This window comes from Apodemus sylvaticus, chromosome 13 (assembly GCF_947179515.1).
Source record: "Apodemus sylvaticus chromosome 13, mApoSyl1.1, whole genome shotgun sequence".
In the NCBI taxonomy this organism is placed as follows: Eukaryota; Metazoa; Chordata; class Mammalia; order Rodentia; family Muridae; genus Apodemus; species Apodemus sylvaticus.
This window is the reverse complement of record NC_067484.1, coordinates 2,011,101-2,036,773: the sequence shown is the minus strand read 5'-3', so window position 1 is coordinate 2,036,773 and position 25,673 is coordinate 2,011,101. Positions and strand designations below refer to the sequence as shown.

Sequence of the window (25,673 nt, the reverse complement as noted above, 5' to 3'; positions counted from 1 at the left end):
ATGTGTCTGGCCTTGCTTTCTTTGCCTTCAGTGGTTTACATTTAAAGCTTAGACTTATCTGATCCCTAAAAGAGTAAAGGCTACATTAAGAAAGAACATTCTATTGTTTAGGGGAGGGGAAAAAATCAGTTCTTGGTGGAACTCCAGGGGACAAGAAATATGTCATTCAGTAGCCAGAAGATGATAGGTGCTGGTTCCCTGTGAAACAGCTTGGGTTTACTTTGATGTTCCTTAATTATCATTGAGTTTATAAGCAATCTAGGTGTTCTGTATGATAACAGACACACTTCATGCCCTGGAGGGTGGAATTAAGTACCTAGAAATAATTGTTTTTGGTTTTATAAATACCTCAAAAGGAAAGGAAGAAAAAACATTATTGAGAAAATTTGTCTTCTAGACATTCCATCATGAACAAAACATCACCAACAGAGATAAAACTGAAAATTGTTTTATGATATCCAAACTGAAAATAACCGGCTCAGTTAAGTTTTAAGTAAATACTGTGTTCAAATCTGGCATGATGTGTTTGCAAACAGCTCGCTCTCCAGTCTACCAGGTGTATTTTTCAAAGCCTCCCACCACCGAGTTAGAGAAGCCTTCAAACAGGAAAAAGTTAACTTAATTTAGAGGCAGCGATGTTAGATCATACCTGAATTTAAAGGAATATGTTAAAGAAAAAGGTCTAATTTTCTTTTCATTCATTCTAATAAAACCTAAATTCATTTCTATTTAAATAATGGCTTTTCTAGTATTCTGATGAACCATTTTTATATAATTGCTTTGTCTGCTTTTGGCTTTGTGCCAGTTACTTTAGACAAAGTTTCATTATTATTTGGCATCAGCTATATTAGGTGGCGAAGTGGTCACATTTATATTTGGAGAGAATGTGGGGTTTTTCCCCTCACAGGTGTTTACACATGAAAACAGTAATTAGCCAATTTAAAGTGATACCTCATGACATAATCTGAGGATTGTAACTTTCTTCCCTGTGGATATTCTGTAAAGAATTTAAAATCATTTACAAAATTGGTATGATAAAAAATTTTTATATCTATCAGATACATGACCTTTGCTTATATATATATATCTTTTTTTTTCTTTTTCTTTTTCTCTTTTCCTGAGGATTGGACTGAGGCCTCTCATGTGAGAGATAAGTACTCTATACTGACCCACATTAAATTTTATAACTTGTTTATATTGTACAAGCAATGTTGCATTTCTGTTCTTAGTATGTCTTGTCATGTCTATATTGGATTAAGAAAGTCACCTGTAATTATGGATTGATACCGTATTCGAGGACATAAAGAGTGTCACTAACTAGAATGCAAATCATGCAAAGAAAGCCCTCAGTTCCCTGCCCCAAGGCTTCTGATCTCTTTTACTCTGTAATTAGCAGATTAGTGAAGTGCACTCTATCAACACCTGCCATGTTTGCATCCAGAAATAGTAGGAAAGTTAAAGATTTCCTCTCTTTCAAAATGGTTGGAATAAAACATCAGATTTCTTTGGAAACAGTCTCACTCCAGAGCCTATTAGCTCTAAATAAAATTAACAGTGGATATTGTTTTTAATCTCATAAGTTCTGCCAGGTCTCAAGCCAAATTTAAATGTCATCTGTTTACTTACAATAGTGTCTAGTGCATGAGTTAAATTCATTACTCAGTGCACTTCTTAAACAGCCTTCCTGCCTTTAAGAGATGAGGTATGCATCCTTATTTCTTAGGTGGTTGCTACCTGACTCTAAAGAAAGGGACAGCAAATCCATACCCCTAGTCTACCCTTGTTGTAGCCAGTGATTGCCACTTGTTTTTTGGTGTCCCCTTAGTGGCTTAAATGGACTGTTGGGGGTGATGAGTCTCCTGATGCTTTAATCCCAGAGCTCTGGAGGCAGAGGCAATGGCTCTCTGTGAGTCTGAGTCCAGCCTGGTCAGGAGAGGAAGTTCCAGGACAGCCAAGACTAAACTTGTTTGTCTGGAGAAACAAAGGAAAAGAAAATTATAGGAAAGACTTGGAGCTGTTTATTGGTCATTGATCACAGTAGCACTTGTGATCCCAAAGAGCAACCACACAATGACACAATGACAGGGAGTTTGTGTGAGTGTGTACAAATGTGTGGCAGGAGTGTCCATGAGAAGTTGGGAGATGTTCCTGTGATCCCAGCTCCCTGAAGATAGAGGTGGGAAGAGTGCCTGGGAGTTAGGTAAGAGAAAGAGAAATAGAGATCGGATGGACAAATACAGGTATATTTATTTATGACATAGATCAATAATGAGTGGGTCACCAAATGTTTTAGTACTATTATGAAATTATATTTCTGAAGTACTGATATGACAGTATCATAAATCTTTGTTTTTCATGCTTTGTACTAAACCCAGTATGGCATGGGACAAGCATTGCGTTATTCAGATTTTAAGAGCCATCAGATGAATGTCTCTGTGCTATATGTAGAATAACTCACTGGGGGTTTTACATGAGACCTTAGGCTGGTGGTTTTCAACCTGAGGGTCACGACCCCTTTGGGGAGTCAAACAGCGCTTTCACAGGGGTTGCATATCAGAAATCTGCATATCTGGTATGTATATTATAGCTCATAACAAGGAAAAATGGACTGGAGCATGAAGGATCTGATGGAAGGAGGATGGAGGGTACTGGGAGAGACAACTGGAATTGGGTGGCATTTCAAAGGTGAGGTAGAAACCTAGTGCAGTAGAAACTCTAAGGAACCTACAAGGATGACCCTGGCTAAGACTCCTAGGGGTACAGAGCTTGAGTGAGCTGTCTTTTGTAACAAGGCAAAACTTCCAGTGGTGGGAGTGGGACATCAACCCAGCCACAAAGTTTCAGTATATGATTTATCCTACCTGTAAGGTGGCACTGAACTTGTGGGTGTGGCCAGCCAATCAGTCTCCATCTTGAGACTCATGCTATAAGAAGAGGAAGCCCACCCCTGACACTGCCTGGAGGACCAAGAGCAGAGACTGGATAGTCCAGAGTCCCAGGATAGAACCAAACATGAGCAGTCAATGAAATGATTCTGCTATACTCATAGACCAGAACCTAAAGCCTAGCATAAGCATCATCAGAAAGTCTTCATCCAGCAACTGATGGGCTCAGATGCAGAAGCCCACAGCCAAATATTAGACTGCATTCAGGGGATTCTGAGGAAGATGGGGGTCATAGGAGCCAGAAGAGTGGTCAAGAACACAAGAAAAACCAGAGTCAACAACCAGGGTTCATCAGGTGCTCAGGGAGACTGAAGTGGCAATCAGGGAGCCTTCAGGGGTCTGACCTAGGCTCTATGCATGTATGCTATGATTTGTATAGGTTGATCTTCTTGTGGGAAATTGTCTTTGACTCTTTTACCTGCTTTTGGTACCATTTTTCTTCTACTCGGTTGCCTTGTCCAGCCTAAAAATGAAGGGAGGTAACTAGTCTTTCTGCAACTTACTGTGCTGTGTTAATATCCCTGGGAGGCCTGTAGAGGAGGAATGGATCTAGGGGAGAAGGAAGGTTCAGGGAGAGACTTGGAGGAGAGGAGGGAAGGGAAACCAAGTTAGGGATATAATTGTATGAAAGAATAAAAAAAAATACAAATTTACAGTAGCAAAATTTTTTATAATGTAGGAATGAAAATAATTTTATAGTTGGGGGTCACCACAATAAGAGGTGCTATATTAAAAGGTCACAGCATTAGAAGGTTGAAAACCACTGCCTTTAGACGGTCCTGTACTGATTGATTAAAACGGAAAAGCTCTTAAACTTTGTGAGGTTTTTATGTGTTAAGTTCTACATCCTGCCCAGGTGTGTGAGTTCTAATTGCTTTGTTTTGCAAAGTAGAACTCAGCATTCAGACATTTTTAGTCTTGTTTTGTTTTGATGGAGTGGGGTGGGGGCTGGGTGGGCCAGGGTTGGGTGGGGTGAGGGGTTGTGGTGTCTCAGGTTGGCTACAAAGTTGCTATGTAGCCAAGGCTGGTTTCGTTTCCTGATCCTTATTGTCTGGCCAGTGCTGTTACTGCAGTGTGAACACCCACTGCAAGCTACATTTCCTTTTTTATTTTAGAAGGTAAAATTTATCAAACTTTTGAGGTTTTATGATATAAAAAATTAGGTGCTCAAGGTCTTATGTGTGAAGTAGAAGCAATAACCCTAAAATTAAGCAGTATAAAATGCAGTACAGGATAAATACCATTAAAGAATAACCACAGAGTGAAAACAAGTCTTTGGTATTCTATGCTACATCTAGAAACATCATTTTTTTCAATGTTCTTTTCAAAGCAACCTTTCCTTTAGTAGCTTATCGTTCTTTTTTTTCCCATTGACTGAGAGGTGGGAGTAACAGAAGCACACATGTGTGCATACACATGCACACACACACACACACACACACACACACACACACACACCCTTATATATGGTTATGTGGGAGTAAGATGCATCCATACCTGTGGATGGGAGGGGTAAGAGTAGCATGCACATGTGTGTGTGTGTGTGTGTGTGTGTGTGTGTGTGTGTGTGCACAAGCACAGGCTTGGGAACACGTGCAACACAGTATATATCCTATGAGGGCAAACATCTCTGTGCCCTGTAGATAGAATTGACGTGTCTTTGCAGCCTCATTTAGGTCGGTATCAAATTATCCGGATGTTTCTCATTACTTTGTGCTTTGGAATATGATCAGAGGACATTACAGATGGACATGGGAGTCTGGAGTACTTCCTCTCAGATAGGGAGAGATCTAATTGTATTGATTCCAGGGCAACTCTGGCCCCTCTCCTAGGCTGAGCACTTAGGTAAAGAACCCCAACAGCTTTTACCCCTCTTACTTTTTTTCTGCCTCCCCTTTCCATATAGCTTAGCATATCCCTTATCTTTATATGTTTCAATGTTCTCAAGCAGGTTTCCTGGGAGCACCTTACTGAAGGGGCTGTGCCTGGTCCAGTTTTTGACGGGTTTTATGAGAATAGCAGTGCTCACTTTCCTCTTTGGCATTTCTTGGGGCGTATTCCATGCTGCTTCCCTGTGTGCAGCACTGTGTTAGTGTGGGGTAGGTGACCATGGAGACAGGCCAGAGGCAAAGACTGTGGCCTGTAGGACGAAGGAGCCACATCATTTAAAGAAAGGGCTTGGGTCTAGTTACAAAGTACTGGAGAAAGCCATCTCCTGCTTTTGGTATTGGTGTGTTCCTCTTTTCTTTTCTGCTTCTCTTTTTCTCTTAAGTTTGGGCCAATATTAGATACTTAGTAAAGATTCATAATGGTATTGCATACTATGTGATATCAGACTTCCAATGCATTGTTTTTTGATGAACAAGAGATGAAAAAGTGAAAGCCATCTCTGTCATTTGACACCAGCACTGACTTTTTCGCGATACTTATTTTGAGCTTTCAGCTCTTTGTCCCTTCATGAACACTTTATGGAGACAGACAGACTTGTTACGAGAAGAGAAGGTAAAAAGATAAGAAGACCCTCAACATCCACTTGATAGCACCCGTGAGACAGAAGTCAGTGGAGCCACAGGCGCTCATCGCTTTCCTATGCACAGTTTTAGTCTCAGTTTTCAGTAGTGTGCAAGTTTTAAGAGTACTCGCTCTAAAGTGAGACATTTTTATTTGTTTAAAAATTTTAAATTCTCACATTTAAAATTTTACATTTGGATATTTGTGTTCTAAATAGAAGACTAAGTGGAGGTGGGTGGAGGGGAGAATGAAGAAATTACAGAGGTGATGTGGAGCAATGATGGAAATATTAGTAGAAAGATGTGTTGACGAGCTGAGATCTAGCCTGCTCAGAGAGCCCCGTGCTTAGGTGCTATAGGCCTTGGAATCAGTTGATTGATTGATCCTTATCCAGACCCAACCCCAGCTACATGATCTTTTCCAGCACCTATTTCTCAGGAACAACCCCTCCTCCCCATCTTCCTCTTCTGTCCTCTGAATTTTTTTGGGCAAGTCTCATCAGGTAGACCTGCCCCCCCCCCCCCCCCCGACACTCACAGCTTTTGATGCCACCATCTTGCCCTAAGATACATCATGTGCAATGCACAAGTTTTATGTTTGTTGAGTGCAACATTTAAGAATTCTATCACGAAGCACCCACTCCTGAGTCTTTCTTCTTTAGCTTCATGAAGTATGTCAATTATATCTTAGGTATTCTAAACTATTGGGCTAATATCCACTTATCAGTGAGTGCATACCATGTGTGTTCTTTTGTGATTGGGTTACCTCACAATGATATTTTCTAGTTCCATCCATTTGCCTAAGAATTTCATGAATTCATTGTTTTTAATAGCTGAGTAGTACGCCATTGTATAAATGTACCACATTCTCTGTATCCATTCCTCTGTTGAAGGACATCTGGGTTCTTTCCAGTTTCTGGCTATCATAAATAAGGCTGCTATGAACATAGTGGGATATGTGTCATTATTACATGTTGGAGCATCTTCTGGGTATATGCTGGAGTGGTCCTCAGATAATACTATGTCTAGTTTTCTAAGGAACTGACAAACTGATTTCCAGAGTGGTTGTACCAGCTGAAATCCCACTAATAAAAGAGGAATGCTCCTCTTTCTCCACATCCTCACCAGCACCTGCTGTCACCTGAGTTTTTGATTGTAGCCCTTCTGACTGGTGTGAGGTGAAATCTCAGGGTTGTTTTGATTTGCATTTCCCTGATGATTAAGGATGTTGAACATTTTTTTAGGTGCTTCTTGGCTGTTTGATATTCCTCAGTTGAGAGCTCTGTTTAGCTTTGTACCCCATTTTTAAAAGGTTTATTTGATTGTTTGGAGTCTAATTTCTTGAGTTCTTTGCATATATTGGATATTAGCCCTCTATTAGATGTAGGATTGGTAAAGATCTTTTCCCAATCTATTGCTTTCCGCTTTGTCCTATTGACAGTGTCCTTTACCCTACAAAAGCTTTGTAATTGTATAAGGTTCCATTTGTCAATCCTTGATCTTAGAGCATAAGCCATTGGTATTCTGTTCAGGAACTTTTCCCCTGTGCCCATGTGTTCAAGATTCATCCCCACTTTCTTCTCTACACGCTTCAGTGTGTCTGGTTTTATGTGTAGATCCTTGATCCACTTGGACTTGAGCTTTGTACAAGGAGATAAGAATGGATCAATTTTTATTCTTCTACATGCTGTTCAACCTCCAGTTGAACCAGTGCCATTTGTTAAAAAATGCTGTCTCCCCCCGCCCCCCACTGGATGGTTTTAGCTCCTTTGTCAAATATAAGTGACCATAGGTGTGTGGGTTCATTTTTGGGTCTTCAATTCTATTCCATTCATCTTCTTGCTTGTCTCTTTACCTATACCATGCAGTTTTTTTTCTTATCACTATTGCTCTATAATACAGCTTGAGGTCATGGACCATGATTTCCCCAGAAGTTCTCTTATGGTTGAGAGTAGTTTTTGCTATCCTGAGTTTTTTGTTATTCCAAATGAATTTGAGAATTGCTCTTTCTAACTCTATGAAAAACTGAGTTGGAATTTTGATGGGGATTGCACTGAATCTGTAGATCCATTTTTACTATATTAATCCTTCCAATCTATGAGCATGGGAGATCTTTCCATCTTCTGAGACCTTTTTTATTATTTTCCCCATAATTTTGAATAGCTTAGACTTTTAAATAAACTTAGTTTTATTGTTCCTATGGTTGAAATTTCTAGAAGCAATTTTATTAGGATATAATACACATACAATTTAATGTTGTAACGCTCTGCAATTACAATTATAACTTTGAAGATACAGGAATAGATGATATATGTAATGTCTGGAAGTATGGTTATGCACCGACTTTAACCTCTTAAGTGAGATAAGATTGTATAATATAGGCTTGAGTAGCTCAGTGGTAGAGAGCTTACCTAACATGTGCAAAACCTGGGTTTGATGCCCTCCCCCCAACAACAACAAAAAAATTTATTTCTAGTATTCAGGAGGCAGAGGAAGGAGGATCAGGAGTACAAGGACATCATGAGTTCAAGACCAGTCTGTGCACATGAGATCAAGACCAGACTGCACATGAAATCCTGTCTCAAAAAGCAAAAAACATAACCTTTGAAGAATTTTAATTAGGTATTTGGTGAGATCTACACACCTGAATGATCTATTAAGGTAATTAATGTATTACTAAATATCTAGGGAAAATCAAAAAGCACAAATAAGCAGAAATATACACTATTCTTGATAAATTAGTTATCATGGAAGATAATGAAGTAATGGTGCCATAGCTGTAAATGCCTGCCTTAGAGCTATTCATTTGAAATTGGTTTCAGACACCCATGTCTAATTCTTGTAATGCTATCAAGATTTCGGTGACCTAAGTTTTGGCTTTCTGAATCATTGGATAACATGATGCATCTGGTTGGTGATAAAATAATATAATTCCATTTTTGATCAGAAAAGTCAAAATTAAGTTTTTGAATTCAATTAATAAGTTGACTCCAAAAATAGTTATAAATGGTGAGTTAGACATTTGAGCAAGTGTAATGTTGGAAGTATCCTGCAGTAACCCCATTGATGTTGGTGTCTTTCCCCTACAATGTTTAGAACTTTAAATACATTTGAAAAAAAGAAAACAGAGCTGTGTAAGAATTGATGTGAAGTTTTATGCAGATAAAGATTAACATACATGCCTGTTGTAGCATCTTTCTGTTGACCAACTAGTTGTTTTATAGACTTAAATAACCAACTCCATTTGCCAAACCACTGATAGTTCTCCTTTAAGATAGATTTTATGAATTCAGAGTAAAAATACTATTCTCCATTGCCTGTGAAAGCTTCTGAAGAGACTACAGGGACAGAGTCTTGCTGAGAATGTGAGGCTGGTTTCCAGCTCAGTCCTGCTTCACTCTCCCAAGAGTTGCCATTGTGGGCATATGTGACCACACATAGCTACGAAAAGTTTTAAGCAGAATGTGAGATGGCAGGGGTACCCTGTGACATTAAACAGTTTTATAGAGAACTTTTAGGCTCAAAAGTAAAAGCTGACGTATAAACCTACATTGTATATTTTCTCTTGGTTGAGCAAATCTGTGTGTTGTGCATAAACAAATACTCGTGACATTAGAAAGGTAAAATCTGGGGAAGCAGAAATTTGTTCAAGTATTTCTGGGGCTGACATTCATACTGATACTCATGTCAAAATAAAAGGCAGTTATTAAACAGATTCTGTTGTGTGGACTGTATGTGGACTGTATGTGTGTGTTTGAGTACATGCGCATGCCTGTAGGTACCCATGCCTATTCTGTGTATATGGAGAGCAGAAGGTAGCATCCAGTCTTCCTCTGTTGCTTTTCTTTGGGAGATGGGGTCTTTTGCTGAACTTGGAACTCACAAAGGCTAACCAGCAAAAACCAGCCTATCTCTGCCTCCACCTCTCAGTATTTGGATTATAGATGTGTATTGCCATGTTTTATGTGGGTATAGAGGTCCTAAATTCAGGTGCTCATGTTTGCATACCAAGCACTTTACCCTGAGTCATTTCTCTAGTCCCTTGATTTTTAAAGTTAACTTATTATTATGCATACATATACATGCATATCATGTATATCTGGTTTTTTTGTAGCTCCTGTAAATTGTGTTTTGATAAACCCATTTATTTTTATGACTTCTTGGGTATCAATTAAGAAAATAATTATTGTTGGATGTGGTGGTTTGTTTTTGTAATCTGAGCATTCTGGAGCTGAGGCAGGAGGATTATCAGTATTTTGAAGTCATTCTGGACTCCAGAGTGGGTTCTGGGACAGATTGGACCAGAGTGAGACATTGCCTCAAAAAAGAAAAGCATTTTTTATTAATTAGGGCGATTTTGGCTAAATTACACTGTTAAAATTTCTTCTGCTTCATCCTACTACTTTTCTTAATAGTAGAAAATACTAATTTTGCATGGGATCTGTAGATCTTAGAATTATTTTATTGTTATACAATAGAAAAACAATGTTCAGAATTCATACTTGGGAGTCACATTCTTCCCAGAAAATGGGTAGATTTTTAGGGTTGGGGTGGGGTAGCAGTTGAATCATTTCTTTCGCTCCAGCTTTATCTGTAATATTGGAACTTTTGGATCTGTAAAAATTCTGAGGTGCTCGCTCATGTTGGAAGTAAACATTAGTGCTTTTCTTTTCTTGTTTGCTGTAACCTACTGTACATTTTCATATTATATATCAATGCTTGGTAAATTAGCATGTTAGTAAGTGCACAAAAACTCACACTTCAATTTTAAGATATTGTGAGAAGTTGGTAACCCATAAGTATATGTTTTTTTAAAGTAGTGAAATAACTTCTTGATTAAAAACTCCTACCACCACTGCAGAGTTTTCACACGTTCACTGTTGTTTCTTGGTGCCACCAGCTCTGCAGTTGTGACAGGGGAGGACAAAGCCATTTATTTTGTTTGTTTTTGCCGTTTGTTTTTAAATCATTCACTCATAAATAACTAACTGCTATATTGTTTAGGATCTCCCCTTACACCAGTGGTTCTCAACCTTCTTAATGCTGCGACCGTTACATTTTCTCATAAAATACATTTTCTCACAAAATAATTTTACTTGATACTTCATAACTGTAATTTTGCTATTGTGATGAATTGTAGCAGTATCTCTTTGTAAATATCTCTATTTTCTGCTGGTTTCTTTGAGGTTATGACACACAGATTGTGAATCACTGGCTTATACACACAGTTATTTTTTGTCCTGAACTTAATGTAGCACAGAATTTTTTTTTAATTTGAACATTTTTATTTTGCAATTAAAGAAATACGTTTCTGTACAAATAAATTTTTCTTTAGTTGCTTACATTTGAATATTCTTACATATTGCAAGTTTTAAAAATAATGACATCTTATTTGCATACAGACAACCAGTTGTTAAAGATTGATGAATAGTACATAGACTTTAGAGTTTCAAAGTAAAACACATTTGGTTGTGTTGAAGAGATGGCACAGATGTTAAGAGCACTGATTGCTCTTCTAGAGGTATTAAGTTCAGTTCTCAGTAACCACATGGTGGCTTACAATCATGGATATGATTCTATGATTCCCTCTTCTGATGTCCATGAAGACAGGGTACATGTGTGTTTGTGTGTGTGTGTGTGTGTGTAAATCTTCATTAAAACATTTATTTAATAGAGTTTTATTTCTGAAAGGGTCATGTAAATGTGTATAATAGTGAAGAGATTTATGTTTTTAAGTGATACCGCAGTACTGTTACTTTTGGCTTTACAATAAAGGGAATGATACCTTTGGAGCTAACAAAGATCTGAATTTGAATATTAATTCTACTACTGAAGAAAGATAGTCTTGAGGGCATTGTTTTATCTGTTTTTACATGTGGCTTAAAAAATATAACAGAATTTACCCTACAACTTTAATATTATATGTCCACACTGTTATGCCTTGAGAAAATTAATTTTAATTTTGAAATGAGTTTACACCCATAAGAAAGTTGAAAATGGTACAAAACTTCCTAAATGTCCTTCACTTGGATTATGAATCGAATTAGTTATCATACATATATAATCACACGCCATAAATTGGGTCATCTTAAAGTACACCATCACCAATACTATTTAATTCTGGTATGTTCCCCACTCCCATTACACCCTCCTTAACTCCTGCTCAGACTTTGATATCTTTTGCTTTTTGGTCATTATTTCTTCTTTCTATAAAACAGGCAAAATGTATTTATGCTTGAGTATTTTGAGATAATGTACATGAAAATGAATATGGCATTTGCCTGATACAAGAGATAAGGATCTATTAGTTTCTTGTCTTTATCCTGGGTACAGAAATATCAGACTTACAGGAGTTATTCTGAGGGATGTGATACCAGTTTGTTTTAGTAATAAATTTTGTACTAGTTTAGCAGGCACACAATATATGAGAATTAAAAAAAACAAACAAACAAAACAAAACAACCCAAATCAACCAGCATACGTTAATATGTTAAAATAATAAACAGGAAGTCAAACACTTTCAAATTTTCTAGAAGTATGTGCATTAAGGAATGGTTCACAGAAATAAATGTAGGAAATACATCTCTTGGCAAGGAATACTTATCTTGCATGTAAGTCTGTTCATTAACATTTTACTTTGGAGTATTTTATCTTTTTGGATACATTTTCTAAATTCATTGTTTAAGGATTTTCAAATTTCATCTTTTCTGAGGTTCAGACAAGGTATGGTGAGTTTTGCTCTATTCAGTGCATGAACTGGAAAGATACAGACACAGCAGTTATTTTTCATCATGATATTAAACAAACTGTGTGTGTATGTGTGTGTGTATCACAAGCTAGCTAAGAACTCTTTGATCCTTCTGCCTGAGTCTTCTGACTATAACACATTTTTTTCTGTTTTTGTTTAAAATAGAAAGAGTACTGTGAAAGCTTCCGAATCATAACTGATGGCTTAGTGGGAAATGCTAGGTTAAGTGGGCAGTCATTACCTGCGTAGGTGTGAAATGATGGTAAGTTTCTTCCCTTTCAATGCCAGGGACATTGACATTCTCTAAAAGAAAAATAATTGGGGTGCATAGGTATCTATCACAATGAAATTGGTAAGGAGTTAAACTATGGAGATGTGTAGTTGGAGTTAGCCACTTTGTGGGTTCTTTTCTCTTTCACCCTTCCCCATCCTATTTCTTCCAGCCTTTCAGCCTCCTAACACTAGATAGGAGAGAAAAAGGGAATAGAGGGGAAAGGGCAGCATTATCATTAGACTACTTCCTGCTGATTAGGGCATCAAGTTCCTTGGTCCAAGTTTGATTTTTGCCTTCAGGATATCTAATTTCTTCTTCTTGTATCTTCTTTGCACATGGCTACTTACAAACCCATGGCTAACAGCAAACAACCACCCTCATCCCTGCCTCTCAAGGCTCTAGTGTTTATATTCTCTCTGAAAAGTCCAAAGCATTTCAAACATCACATAATTGCAGAAACTGCAGCTGGCAAAATCATGCCCCTGCTAGAGCACAAGGTAAATCACAGTCCGCTGCTCTGGACAGTCTGACCCATATTCCACCCCTGGTATTAAAATGAAAAATAATATTTCTCTCTCTGTGTGTTTTTTTAAGAAACTGAAACCCCAAATTGTCACTACAGACATGAAGAGATCAAGGAACACTACAGGTCAGGGTAAATGAGAAGCATTCCAGGTAGGCACTGTGGTATGGACCGGAAGGCACAGATCTGGGGCTTTTCCAACTGAGACTGTCATCAACTAGCTTTTTGATCTTTGTAACTTCTTTGTCATAGCTTTCATGCTCCTTATCTGAGGGTAGACTAAATTAAAGATGGAAAACAGGCTTCAGTTCTTCATCAATATTGATGGATTGGTAATGGCTGTTTGAGAAAAGAATTTTGAGACTGTACCTGCAGATATTGGGAAGGAGGTCTGGGGAACACTCCTGCACTTTTTGATGACTTTTATAAGTGGTGGTGGGATTGTGATTGCATGCATGTGTGTAGATATATGTACCGCAATTGTTGAGTAAGCAGTTTGCAAAACCTTTTCAATTCAAATTGCACACAACCGGTCATGTTTTTCTGGGCTATAGAGTCGGGTGGATCTCCCAAACATTCTCATTCATATCACTGAGAGAGAAATACAGGCTAGATTCTAAGAGACACACATATAGTGATAGATGTAAAAAGAAGTGAAACAGTTGTTGCCAGAAATAATGGTATATGCATATTTAAAATTGGCCTACATGGGATCCTCTTAGAACCCATAAGCACTAATCAGACCTGATCAGTCCCTTCAGAAAGGTGGTCATTTAATGAAGTAGCTATTAAAAATTATAGCTTAATATTATATGTAGGGAATTTATTTCTAATATAGGGTACTGTTCAAACCAAGTTGCATTTTGGGTGGTATTTTAGTATCACATAGAAATAAGGCCAGTAAAAAGTGTGGCCTTTACTATATTAATACTTAGCATAATTCAAACTTACCATTGGAAGATGGAGTCCCCAGTAACTCACTAGCACAAGTACTGATAGGTGCAGCAATATTGAAAACAAATAAGGTGGCAGTTAGGTACATATTCTATGTATAAGCCATTGGGAAAATTATCGTTTGACTTTAGGAGAAAGAATCCCTAAGTTTGTAGTGTCTTACATAAGAACATTATCCAGATTTAGTCCACTGTGTTAGAAACTGTACATTTGACTGGCCTTTCTGTATTAGTCATTTGTACAAGGAGGGACTTATGTAAGAGCTAAGTTATGTTACTCACCTCCACAGACTAGCAAAATTACTAGTTTTCCTTCATGTGTGTTCTGTAAGAAATTATATGTGGCAGCCACATCTGTGGTACTCATAGGCCAGTACAATAGCCTTTTTGTATTTCTTTGTATCTGTCTCAGCCATCAAGAGTGTCCCCTGGGGTAGGAGTCATGTTTTATTTATATTTGAATCACTAAACCTAGCATAAACATGGCATATGACAAATATTCCATAAGTGTTTATTTAATAACCAAAATACTGTGCTTTCTAAGAGGAGCCATGAGTTATGTGCTAGTGAAGATAATATCCATTCTGAAGTATAAAATACCAAATCTGTAAATAAACTGGCCCTTTCTTATAGTATATTCTGTGATGGTTGGGTTTTATGCATAAATCCTTTTATGTTTTTGAGGCAAAGTCCTACTGGCCATGTAGTCCCAGATTGCCTGGAACTCAGTGTGTAGGACAGTCTGGCCTTGGATATGGAGTTATCCTGCCTCTGCCATCATGCCAGGCTGGACATCTGAGCTCTCATGACTCAGGCTCATGTCCTAGTCTGACAGTGCTAATATGGCAAACACTCAAGATTTCCAACATAAATTGGGTCTGAAGTGGTCATCAGAATCAGTGCTGGATACAAGGAGATCTTGCTGGGACAGTCTTAAGTATTGCTCCATCACAAGGGATAACTGCTCTGCTTTACCTGGCCAAAACATCATCTCAGGCTAGTGATTAGGCTACACTCCAGCGTTAACCCAGGGCAAACTGTATGCAGCTCTACAGCACTGGGGTAAGTAAGAGGAAGGAAAGTGAAAAGATTTGCTTAAAGTTTAAGTGTGTTTTAATTAATCATGAAAAAAAAAACAAATACAGCTACGATGGAAGGAAACAGTAGGGACATTTTTACCTTTTCCTTTAATGCATTTTAGATATGCCCATTAATTCTTTCAGAATATTACTCAATCATATTAGAAATAAGAACCTAAGATTCCACAGATCTGTCTTTGAGTTGATACATGAGATGTAGGATAATTCTGTCTTACTTAAAAGATAAGTGTCCCTCCATCAAATCTGTGAACCAGTAACAATTCAGTTGATAGAAAGACGTCTTTCAAACTAAGAGCCAGATACAATGCTGATAGTACAAATCTTGATGCTGGATACACAGAGATACTGGGAGTTCAAGTTAAAAGGGATGGTTAAAAACTCCACCTACATATTACAGCTAACCAGAGCATTATGTTACAAGCAAAGTTAACGATTCAGTTACCGCTCATCACCAAGAGTTGAAATGCTTATCCCTGACATGGCTATAGTATGCAGACTGCTGTGATTTTCACATCTACTATCCAGGCCTCCTGCAGCAATACCCTTACACAGGCCTTCATTGTGTAAACTATTTACTGCTGTTAGTCTTGCCCATTGTTGCTAGACAGCTTTTATTTAAACATCAGGTTTGTTAATGCTGCCATTTTCCTCAAGCATTGTGTAGGATGTTGTGGCCCTTAGATGGCTTTCCTACTGCATCTGTTTGCCGTCCTATCTGCTCCACTAGCCATATGACTTTTGGTTTATGTATTCCTTCAGCACAACGCAATGCTTCTCTCCTCTGCATCCTCATCTCTGCCCTCGGAAGACTTCATCCTAAGCTTCTAAAATCTTTTTGTCTTTTGTTTTGTTGTGACAGAGAGCCGTAACCCAGGCCTGCATGTATGTTAGTTAGTGAGGACCCTACTTCTTAGCTACACTTCTGCATAAAAGTCCATTTTAAATGTCATCTCTTTTCATGAGGAATCTTTGGTACTAATGGATTGGTATTTTCTATAAATCTCCATACTATTTTTTATATTTTGTTGGTTCTTTATGCCAAGGGATCTAGTCAGTTTGCAATGGATGTATGTGCTCTTACTAACCTACATAGGTTAGTTAGCATAGGACCTGTGATTACCTTGTAAAGACTTGATATCTTATGTCTTCATTTATTAAGGTGAAAGATAAATATTTCTGATTGTTTCAAGGAACACAGTCATTTACACAGTAGTAATTTAATAAATAATATAATAGTTGTAGTCAGAAGACCAACCTTTGATTTTTGATTCTAGTATCTACCATATTATTGTGTATCCTTGCTTTGGTTTCTCATCTATAAAATAACAACATATAGTAATATTTCCCTTACAGAATTATTGTGAAGAGGAAATAAATCAATACATTTAATGCATTTATTCTAGCACCCAGCAGACTAAGGCTGTATTACGTAATTCTGGAGCTGTTAGCCACATCTGACTCTTCAGCAGTGAAATGTGGCTGGTCCAAATTGACATGCTTTTGAGGTATCAATGCATTAAAGATTAGAGATAAAAATAATAATAATAAATCTCATTTTTATTGATTTTCCATGGGAATAAAATTTTAGATATAGTAAGTTAAATAGAATGTATTAAAATATTGCCTTTTAAAACTTTTCATGTGTATGTGAGATGTGTATATATGTATCTGTATGTGTCCATCCAATTCTTATGTGTAAATATACGTGCCAGATGCCAGGGCACACATGGAGGTCAGCGGGCAACCTTGTTATCAAATTTTATCTTGTGTCTTGTTTGGTCTCTCTTGGTTTTCAACTATGGATGCCAGATTTACTGACCCATGGGCTTCTAGAATTTTCCTTTCTTTGCTTCCCATCTCCCCATAGGAGTACAGGAATTAGAGACATTGATGCTGTCTGCCCAGTTTTTATATGGATTCTCATACTTCAGACTCAGATCCTCATGCTCTATGGCAAGTGCCTTTACCCACTTAGCCATCTCTCTATCCCTAAACAGTTTTTTAAAGATATGCTACTAGGAATTTTTTATTGAGATAGCTTTTCTCTCTGTGGCCCTTGCCGTCATGGAACTTTCTCTGTAGATCAGCCTGGAACAGGGTTGACCAGGCTAGCCTTGAACTCAGAACCTGTCTCTGCCTCCTGAGTGCTGGGATTAAAGATGTGTGCCACTATTATCCAGCAGGTACTGCTAGAAGATTTTAACCTGTATCTGTGGCTCACATTATTACCTGTTGTATAACAGTAGAACATGCTCTGTTGAATTGTGTTGACATGTTGTTATTTCTGTGTTACATTACTACTGGTGCTAAGGATCTTCGTCCCCCCTCCTTTACCTTTTTCTCCTATAGCTGCTGACTTTAGCAATTCTGATTGGAGGATTAGGGAAGAATGTTAGCATGGTGAGATGATTCAAATGTGGGGTGTAAGGAGTGGGCAGTCCGACCTCAAGTGAGGCAAGACTAGTGTAGTCTCACTTCAGAGCCATGTGCTCAAAATCCATGACTTTATCTTTCCGACTTTGGAGGCTGAGACTTGTGCCTCCACTGCTATCAGTACTTTTTCCTTAGTATAGGGAGCTAAATTTGGTTATCAAAATCGGACATCCATTTATAATAATGAAAATGAAAGCTTGTTAAAATAGAGATTAAAAAGGATCTCTTTGATTCAGAAGATCCTAAATTATGAGTGAAGGGAGTTAATTGAAAGATAATAACTTTTAGAAAAGAGCACGTGAAAAACTTACATGTTTTCCTTTTGCTAATTCTAAATAGTTTTTTAGCTGGGACAATTTCTATTGCCAGACACCAGGGCTTTGCTGAACACGACTGACATATTCTCTGTCGTAGGCATCAGTTATCTGGGATGGATTTGTAAGAGGCAATTGTACAGTCTGGGAGTTGGTTTGTATGCATCTTGGGCTTTTCAGAGTAATGCTGTTTTTGGTACTGACTGTATCGGTATCCATGCCGCCACTGCCTCATTGACTGGGACTGTCATTCCTAGGGTAATTTACAAGATTTGTTTGAGCATCTCATAACTTGGAGAGTGGATAGACAACAGAATGTGTTAGTCTTTTTGTATTTGTTGGGTTTGTTTTGTTTTTGTTTTTGAGAGCTTCCCCATAATTGCTTCTTGTGGCAGCTCATTCCTTATGCTGAGTCGTTAGACTTGATGAGTAGGGTGTGTGTAGACTCAGTAGAAATTACCATCTGTACTGTTGGTGTCCTTTGAGATCATAAGGTACAGTCATTATCTTATCATATCTAAGTCATTTGCCTTATCTACTTGGGTGCCTTAGAACTAGTAGTCAAAAAGTCCTCAATCCTAGTGGATATACATGGCTTATTTGTCTTGGTAAGTTCGAAACAGAAGAATCATTATAATGTGAAGGTTCCACCCCCTAACATATTCTTTGATTAATTGGAATAATAATAACTTTTCTTAGTTGTATCCAAATAAAAATTCACAAACAATTTTTATTTTTTTATTTGAACATCTGGTCAGTATCTGTTATCTATAGAATGCTGTTTTGTAGTGTGACCTGTTAACCCACGGTGTGAAGTCTACAAAAGGAACATCAGAGGTAGTTTAAATATGAACTGCTTTGTTTGCATTGTGTTTCTGGATATCTAATTTCAAACTTGGAAGGTGTAGGAATAATTGTTTATATTAGCTAATACTAGTTTTGGTGGAGGTCAAAATAATTTTTAATAGTAAGATTTTTCTAGATTTTCAGATATTTGAGTTGTGAACTATTAATCACTACATGAAGGAAAATGTTTTTATGTAAATCTTAACATGCCTATGTACCTATGCCAATAAAGATATATCAGGCCCCTGGAACTGAGAGAGACAGAGACAGCAACAGCAAGCATGTGTATGTGTGCACATATACGCTGGTCTATTAAATATGTTGCAAATGCATGCTTTTCTGCATTCTTTACCTAATTAGAAAAGGCATAACATTTTTTAATGCTCTTGTCTGGAGTTATGTCTACCTTCATCTTACTGTGTCAGAGCAACACACAAAATAGTAAATGAGGAGTTGGAGCAATTGGGACTAGAAAACATTGTCCACAGTCCAGTGGTCCGTGTCACCGTTCCTCTGCTTCCAGGATATAGTGCATAATCAGGAGAGGCAAGCCAAGCCAAGTCCTCTTAGAACACCATGTCTGGGGAGGTTACAGGGTCCCCAAGGTTTGTTCCTTCTTGTCATTGTAACACTCTCACCGTGACAAGGAGATCTGGGAAGTCACCTGAGGATGTGATGAAAACCACATTCCTATCACTTTTCTTTCCTCTTCTGAACATTTAATGGATAGGGAATGTGTTTAGTTTTCATACATATATTTAATTACATAGTCTATATATACTCATATATAAAACAAGTCAAAAAATTAAATCATAAAACAGAATAACCAAGTGAAAGAACCTGTATCTGTTTTCATGTGCTTGAGGTTACATGCAAGAATAGTATTTCCTGACTAGTCATCCAAAGCTCTTGCTAGGAAACGGGCTTGCTTTGTGTTTACGAGGGAACATTGTAGCAGCAATCAGAACCTTTGTAGCCTGTAGCCCATTTTAGAGACATGTCAGGTTAGGAAAAAATTTTGCTTGTCTCTCCTGGATTCTTGGAGATAGGGACTCACAGACTGGCTTGGAATTGGGGACATTGCCACCCTGAGCTCCTGAGTGCTGGAGTGACAGGCCTTTACCACCATGCCTGCCTATCAAGTTAAGTGTTTCAGGAACCCGAGGATAATGATTTTTCAGCTTGTTTTTCTGATGATAATCATGAAAGAAAAGGTTTTGAAAAATCTGTTTTGAAATAATATTTTGTTAGGTAACAAAAAGAAATACCAGGATATATTGCTCAATATTTGTTAGCTTTGGCTAGCTTTGTTCTATAAATTAATAGTATATTAAAACTACTTCCTGAGAATATTTCATTTTTTATTAGTTCTTAAAGTTTCCAGAAATTTTGGTTAAACCTGTATTTTGATTCCAACCAGAATTTTTTTAACAAAAAAATAAATAAATTTTGTTTTAATCTGTGCAGCTGTAGTTCTCTTTGCAGTCATGAGAAATATCTATTTTATTAAGTCCTATGAGGAATATGTGTCACATACATTTAAGAAAAAAACTATTTAAGATGAAAAATTCCAAAAATGACTTCCCTCTTGTGTGAAGTAAAACAAAACCCCCAACACGTCTCTGTCTGTGGTAATGACATTGAGGTGACAAACTGCAGGCAGGTGAGGTTCCTGGGGGTGATCTCACACCTGCACCAGGAGCTTGGGAAACAGCTGGGCTTGGAACTGCCTGCTGGCCTTGCTTTCTGTTTGATGCAAGACCAGCTCTCAGGCTGAGGCCCTTGCATTTATACAGAAGATCCCAGGTCTTTGAAAATAGACAGATGGGGCTGTGGTGGGTAGTGTTCCCTGGTTTTATGTAGCTTTTCTTTCAGATGGAGCAATGAAGACACCTTAGTGCTGTCCCTGCCAGGCTCCAAGCCCACATCTCTCACAGCTACACAGAGTTTGGTCTGCCAGGCAGGTGTGACTGAGGAAGCCATAGACAAGGCTATCCTGGATCTGCAGCCCATTGCATAGCCGAGTGTGAATTTACTTAACTGCTGGCCCCTTCCTTTCTTTTTAGCTACTCAACAGAGCTCTGGAGGCAGCAGAGATAGTGGTCTTAGCCATGCATGCTGTAACTCTCCTGCAACTTCTTATGGAATTCTTGTGTATAGTTCTTTTACATGCTTCTCCAAAGAAAAGAGGCATATGTACTTGTTAAGGTACAGGAGATTTCTGTGTGAAAGCTGCACCCATCAGTTAAGGCTTCTCAAGATTCAAGAAACCATCAGGCCCACAGATCCTTCAGTTAGTGTTCCTTTAGGTCCATAGGCTTCCCTCTCTGCTGGCTAGGGAACTGTTTTTTTTTTCCCCTCCTGCACTGGTGTGATTGTGGGAAATTTGCTGAGCCTCCATACATCGACTCCCAGGAACCCTGAGAAGAAATGACATTGTCTTCTTACATTTCTGTTTTTGTTTTTTAGAGACAGGTTGCTCTGTGTAGTCTTAGCTCACCCTCACTCTGTAGACCAGGTTGGCCTTGAACTCACAGACTGACCCCCTCTGCCTCAAAAGTGCTGGGATCAAAGGCTCCTGCCTCTACCCCCACCAGCGCCCAGTTCTTGCTTTCTTGAGGGTAGTCTGCTGCCTCTGTTCTCTCACACACTGATGTTTTCCTTTGAAGCCAGGAACCCAGAACAGAGTGTCCAGGACCAGGCTGAAGGTAGGTTTAGTTTGCCCTGACAGTGTTTTAAAGCTGTGTGAGGAGTTGGGGTGTAGCTCAGCAGAGGGCTTGCTTTGTGTGCACAAGGCTGAGTTCTTTCCACACTGAGGAGATAAAACCTTGAGCCTTTAAACTTGGGGGAGACTTTGTATGATAGCCCAGAGTTCTGGTTTCACTTTGCATTATCCACTCCCATGGACCTGTAGGTAGGAAAGCTCTATGATAGCTTTTTCCTTTGAATTACTGTTTTGTTTTGTGTTTTACCTTTTTAATACACAGACACACACACACACACACACACACACACACACACAAACACTTAGTATTTGTAGGTTTTTGGTTACAATAATTTTTCCAATGAACACTTGATTAATTGTATTTATTCTATTTAGTTAAAACATTATTGCTCCAAAAACATTCAAGTAGACCTGTAGGGTCCTTCTGTCGGCTTACAGACAATTCTGCCAGGCTCCAGCCAACTGCTACCTAGGTTTGAGCCAACATGGAGTATAAGAACTGCTCAGCTACGTGTGTGTGTGTGTGTGTGTGTGTGTGTGTGTGTGTGTGTGTGTGTGCTCTCTCTCTCTCTCTCTCTCTCTCTCTCTCTCTCTCTCTCTCACTCACTCTCTCTCCATCTCCTATTCTCCTTCATTCTCTCTCTCCTCCACTTGTTGCCAGCTGGCCTCTTCTTCTCTTCCTCCCTCCTCTCTCTTTCTGTCTTTCTGTTGTCCTTTATTCACTGCCTCTGTCCCTTTTCCTGGTCCCCTTCCCTTCCCCCAGTAAACTTCCTTTTGTACTAGGCCTGTCACTGGTGGTGGCTCCTCCTGGGAACCCCTGGGCTGACATGCTGAGGCTGAGGTGTTCCCTCCTTCTTAATGCACATTGCTTTGTAAAGCCTAGCCTTCAGCAGCAGATCTGGCTCCAGGTATTCAGACCTTGTTCTTTACAGGAAACAGCAGGGCCTGTAGGCCTGTAGGCCACTCCCTCTGAAGCCCCTGTTAAGATTGGTTGTTAAGCCAAGGGCTGGATGATTAGAATCTTTTGGTTTTATAAGGCTCAAAACAATGGAAGAGTAAATGCTACTTTTACCAGTTTGCTATTCTACCTGCCAAGGATAAAAACAGGGAAAGTTTGCTTCAGAAGCATGCCTGGGTGAGTTGCATGACAGTAGGTCCTAATGGGCAGGTATCAGGGATACTCAGTACTCCACAGATCTTTTTATAAAGAGAGCAAATCAAGTTTTTGACCTTGCTTTGTTTTGTGGGCTTTATGTTTGCATTATGGCTTTGTAAGTACTGCCATTAACTGAGATGGGTCAGTAGGCAGGGGTGGAAAAAGGCTGGAGAGATTTTTCAGTCAGTTTCTCTACTTTTGTGTTTTGTTGTTCCAAAGGAGGGGCCTAGAAACCTCTTCATTAGTACTATCAAGGATCATGACCATCTGAGTATTAATTAGGAAAGATAAACTATATCTTATAGGACTAAATAATACCCTGCTGTTTGGACATCCTTTCACGATACCAAGAAAAATAGAAAGAACTGAGTTTTGATTTACAAGATTCAACTCCTTGACTTCACATATCGCCTTTTTTCCGGTACCAGCTTGCATAAATTCTTATGCAACAGGCCTTGACTTCTATGACAATAAATAGCTATGGTGAAAATATCCCCCCACCCTACCTGTGTCATTGATGTTTGAGGGTTCTATGATACTACAGATATACACATATATATATAAGGAAATGTGAGATAATACATCTCTGATGTAAGCTGCTGTTTTATCAATGAAACAGAATTGTATCACAGCTACCTTGGGGGGCTTCAGGTCTGCTGTTTGTCTTTTGAATCCATGTGGGGATTATAGGGGTTTTTTTGATGATCTTTTTTTGTGGATATGGATAATAATTGAAGTTACTACAACACATTGGGTTTGGGTCCTAGAAACTTCTAAACTTGTAGAGTTTTAGGAAAGGTTTCCACATGTACATTAGTGTAACCTAGTAAAATCTCGTGCTACAGTAATAGTATGGGGCATTTAACTGCTTAGGTTCATGGCACTGGCAAAAGCAGAGAATGTTTCTGTTTCCACTCAGGGTTCTCCAGCAGTATTAATGCCTCTGGAGTTTTGTAGTTGTGACCTTTTTTTTAATGAGAAGGAATTTATAATCAATGTTTTCAGGTCTACTGTATCTGTTGAGGGATTACACACTGGAGACCACTCTAAAGGTCAGTAAAGAAGGCGCAACAGAGGTTTATGTGTGTTTCAGATCTCAGTGTCAGCAACCTTTCCTGGCAGGTAAGCCCTGTAATGAGAAGCTTGGATAGAAGTATATACTTGTTCTAAGGAAGAGCGCTGACACCTAGGCCATTTAAACCTCAACCAGAAGAACTGATACACTTAACGTCTGACAGGAACAAAATCTAGTTTCCTTGAAGTCACTTGGTAATCAGTCTGTGAATGGGCTTGTGTCATGTGGCAAAGCTAAGCCCTTCCCACTGTATGGCTGGTGGGAGCAAGAAGAAGTAGGGGCCTTGCTTGGGGACATTCATATGCGTTATTGTCGGAGTTTTGGGGCAGGAAAAGCAGATTTGATTTCTTGTCCCAGTCACCAACTTGCTGGACCTAGGCAGGTTGTTCTAAATGTCTCTGAGCCTCTTGGCAATCAGACCTTATAATGTGTTTTATGCTGCATTAAGCTCCTCTCCTCTCCTCCCCTCCCCTCTCTTCCCCTCCCCTCTCTTCCCCTCCCCTCTCTTCCCCTCCCCTCCCCTCTTCTTTCCTCCCCTCTTTTCTCCTCCCCTCCCTTCCCCTCCCCTTCCTTCCCCTCCCCTCTCCTCTCCTCTCCTCTCCTCTCCTCTTTTCTCCTCTCCTCTCCTCTCTGCTCCTCTGTCTCTTTGTCTCTGTCTCTCTTTGTCTCTTTTTCTGTCTTTGTCTTTCTCTGTCCCTCTCCTTCTCCTTCCCCCCTCCCCTCTCTCTCACATACACACACAGGCATACACATGTATTTGTGTGTGTGTGTGTGTGTGTACCTTCAAGGGTCTAGCTCCAGTCCTAAAACTGACTGTTTGAAGTAACCCTTTCTAATAGGATTCTGGGTTCTGCTGTTTGTCAAATAATTTGTTATGAAGTCAAAACTGCAGTTTAAAACAAGGTGGGTAATGGGCCTTACAAAAGAAAATTTCCCATAAGTATAATCCCTTCCTAGTCTATATTTATTATGCTTTTCTATAAAAATTTTAAAGTTGATATAGAAATGTCTTAACTACAATTATGAAAATAGATGTTGAAACTTTCATAAATCAAATAGGAGACACACACACATACATACCCATACACACACCCTTTTTTCTTATATAACCTGTATGGTCTATCTACTTTTTGCCAAGGTTCTATGCTATGTATTAGTTTCTATTTTACAAACCAATGACAGTAAAGAGATGTGGATCTCAGAAAGCTTTTTGTCTGACTGTCCCATGTGTAGCTACGGCCAGTGTTTGCCCGTGCTATGGCCTGTGTTTTAGAGTGTGTTGAATCTTTGGAGTTTATTCTCATTCTAGGAAAGAATTGCAGAGATGTCATTCTAGGCAGAAACAAAACTTGTAGGCCTCAGAAATCTTCTTAAGTGGGATTTGGTCTGGTGCTGGGGGCTGAAGTGAGGACCTCAGCATGTGGTAGGCAAACCTTCTTGCATTGAGTTACATCCCCAAATCATCACTAGTGTTTTTACGTTTAGATAACAATAACTTTTCACATTGCTCCATGAATTACTTATTAGTCTTTATAATCCACGGGTTCGGGTAGACAGCTTAGAAGCAGATGTAAGGAGGAATTCAATCTTTCTTCCTCTTTGTTCTCATCCTCCAATCAATGGCTTGGACTTTTTCAAGTCTCCCATCCCAGAGAACATTCCCCTCTTAGCTGTCTCCTCTCTCCCCCCTCCTTATTTCCTTTCTTCATTCCACTATATCTTCTTCCTTACCATCATTCTTCTAATCCATTCTTGTCAATAAATCCATCCTTGTTAATTACATGCAATCAAAATTGATGCATAAGGTAAAGGAGGCTACATTTTGTGTATAGAGGCAACAGTGGCAGAACAAATAGATGCGCATCCCTTGGTGATGATCATGGGGAGATTAGAAGAATTGGATAAAACTTGTTAGCTTTTGCCTTATAAACCCTGTTTTCATGGAAGAGGATGCTATCTTGTGCTCTGTTACTTAAAATAACTGTGTAGATAAGATTTAATGCTTTTACCATCATTCTTCTAATCCATTCTTGTCAGAAAGTGATCTGTGGTGCTGATATTGTCTTTTTAT

At 38.8% G+C, this 25,673-nt stretch overlaps 1 protein-coding gene across 10 annotated transcripts in view; it reads left to right on the top strand.

The window, feature by feature from the left end:
• LOC127663791 (uncharacterized) overlaps positions 1–25,673 on the top strand; it is a 741,437-nt gene that overhangs the window by 156,680 nt on the left and 559,084 nt on the right. For 8 of the 10 annotated variants that reach the window (XR_007973019.1, XR_007973018.1, XM_052155517.1 and 5 more), the window contains exon 1: positions 13,069–13,152. The exons of 1 other annotated variant lie outside the window; for it this stretch is intronic. The gene's annotated coding sequence lies outside the window, so the exon portion shown is untranslated. Of the gene's footprint in view, positions 1–13,068; positions 13,153–25,673 lie in introns of those variants that run through there. One more of the 10 variants, XR_007973020.1, reaches the window with a different exon arrangement.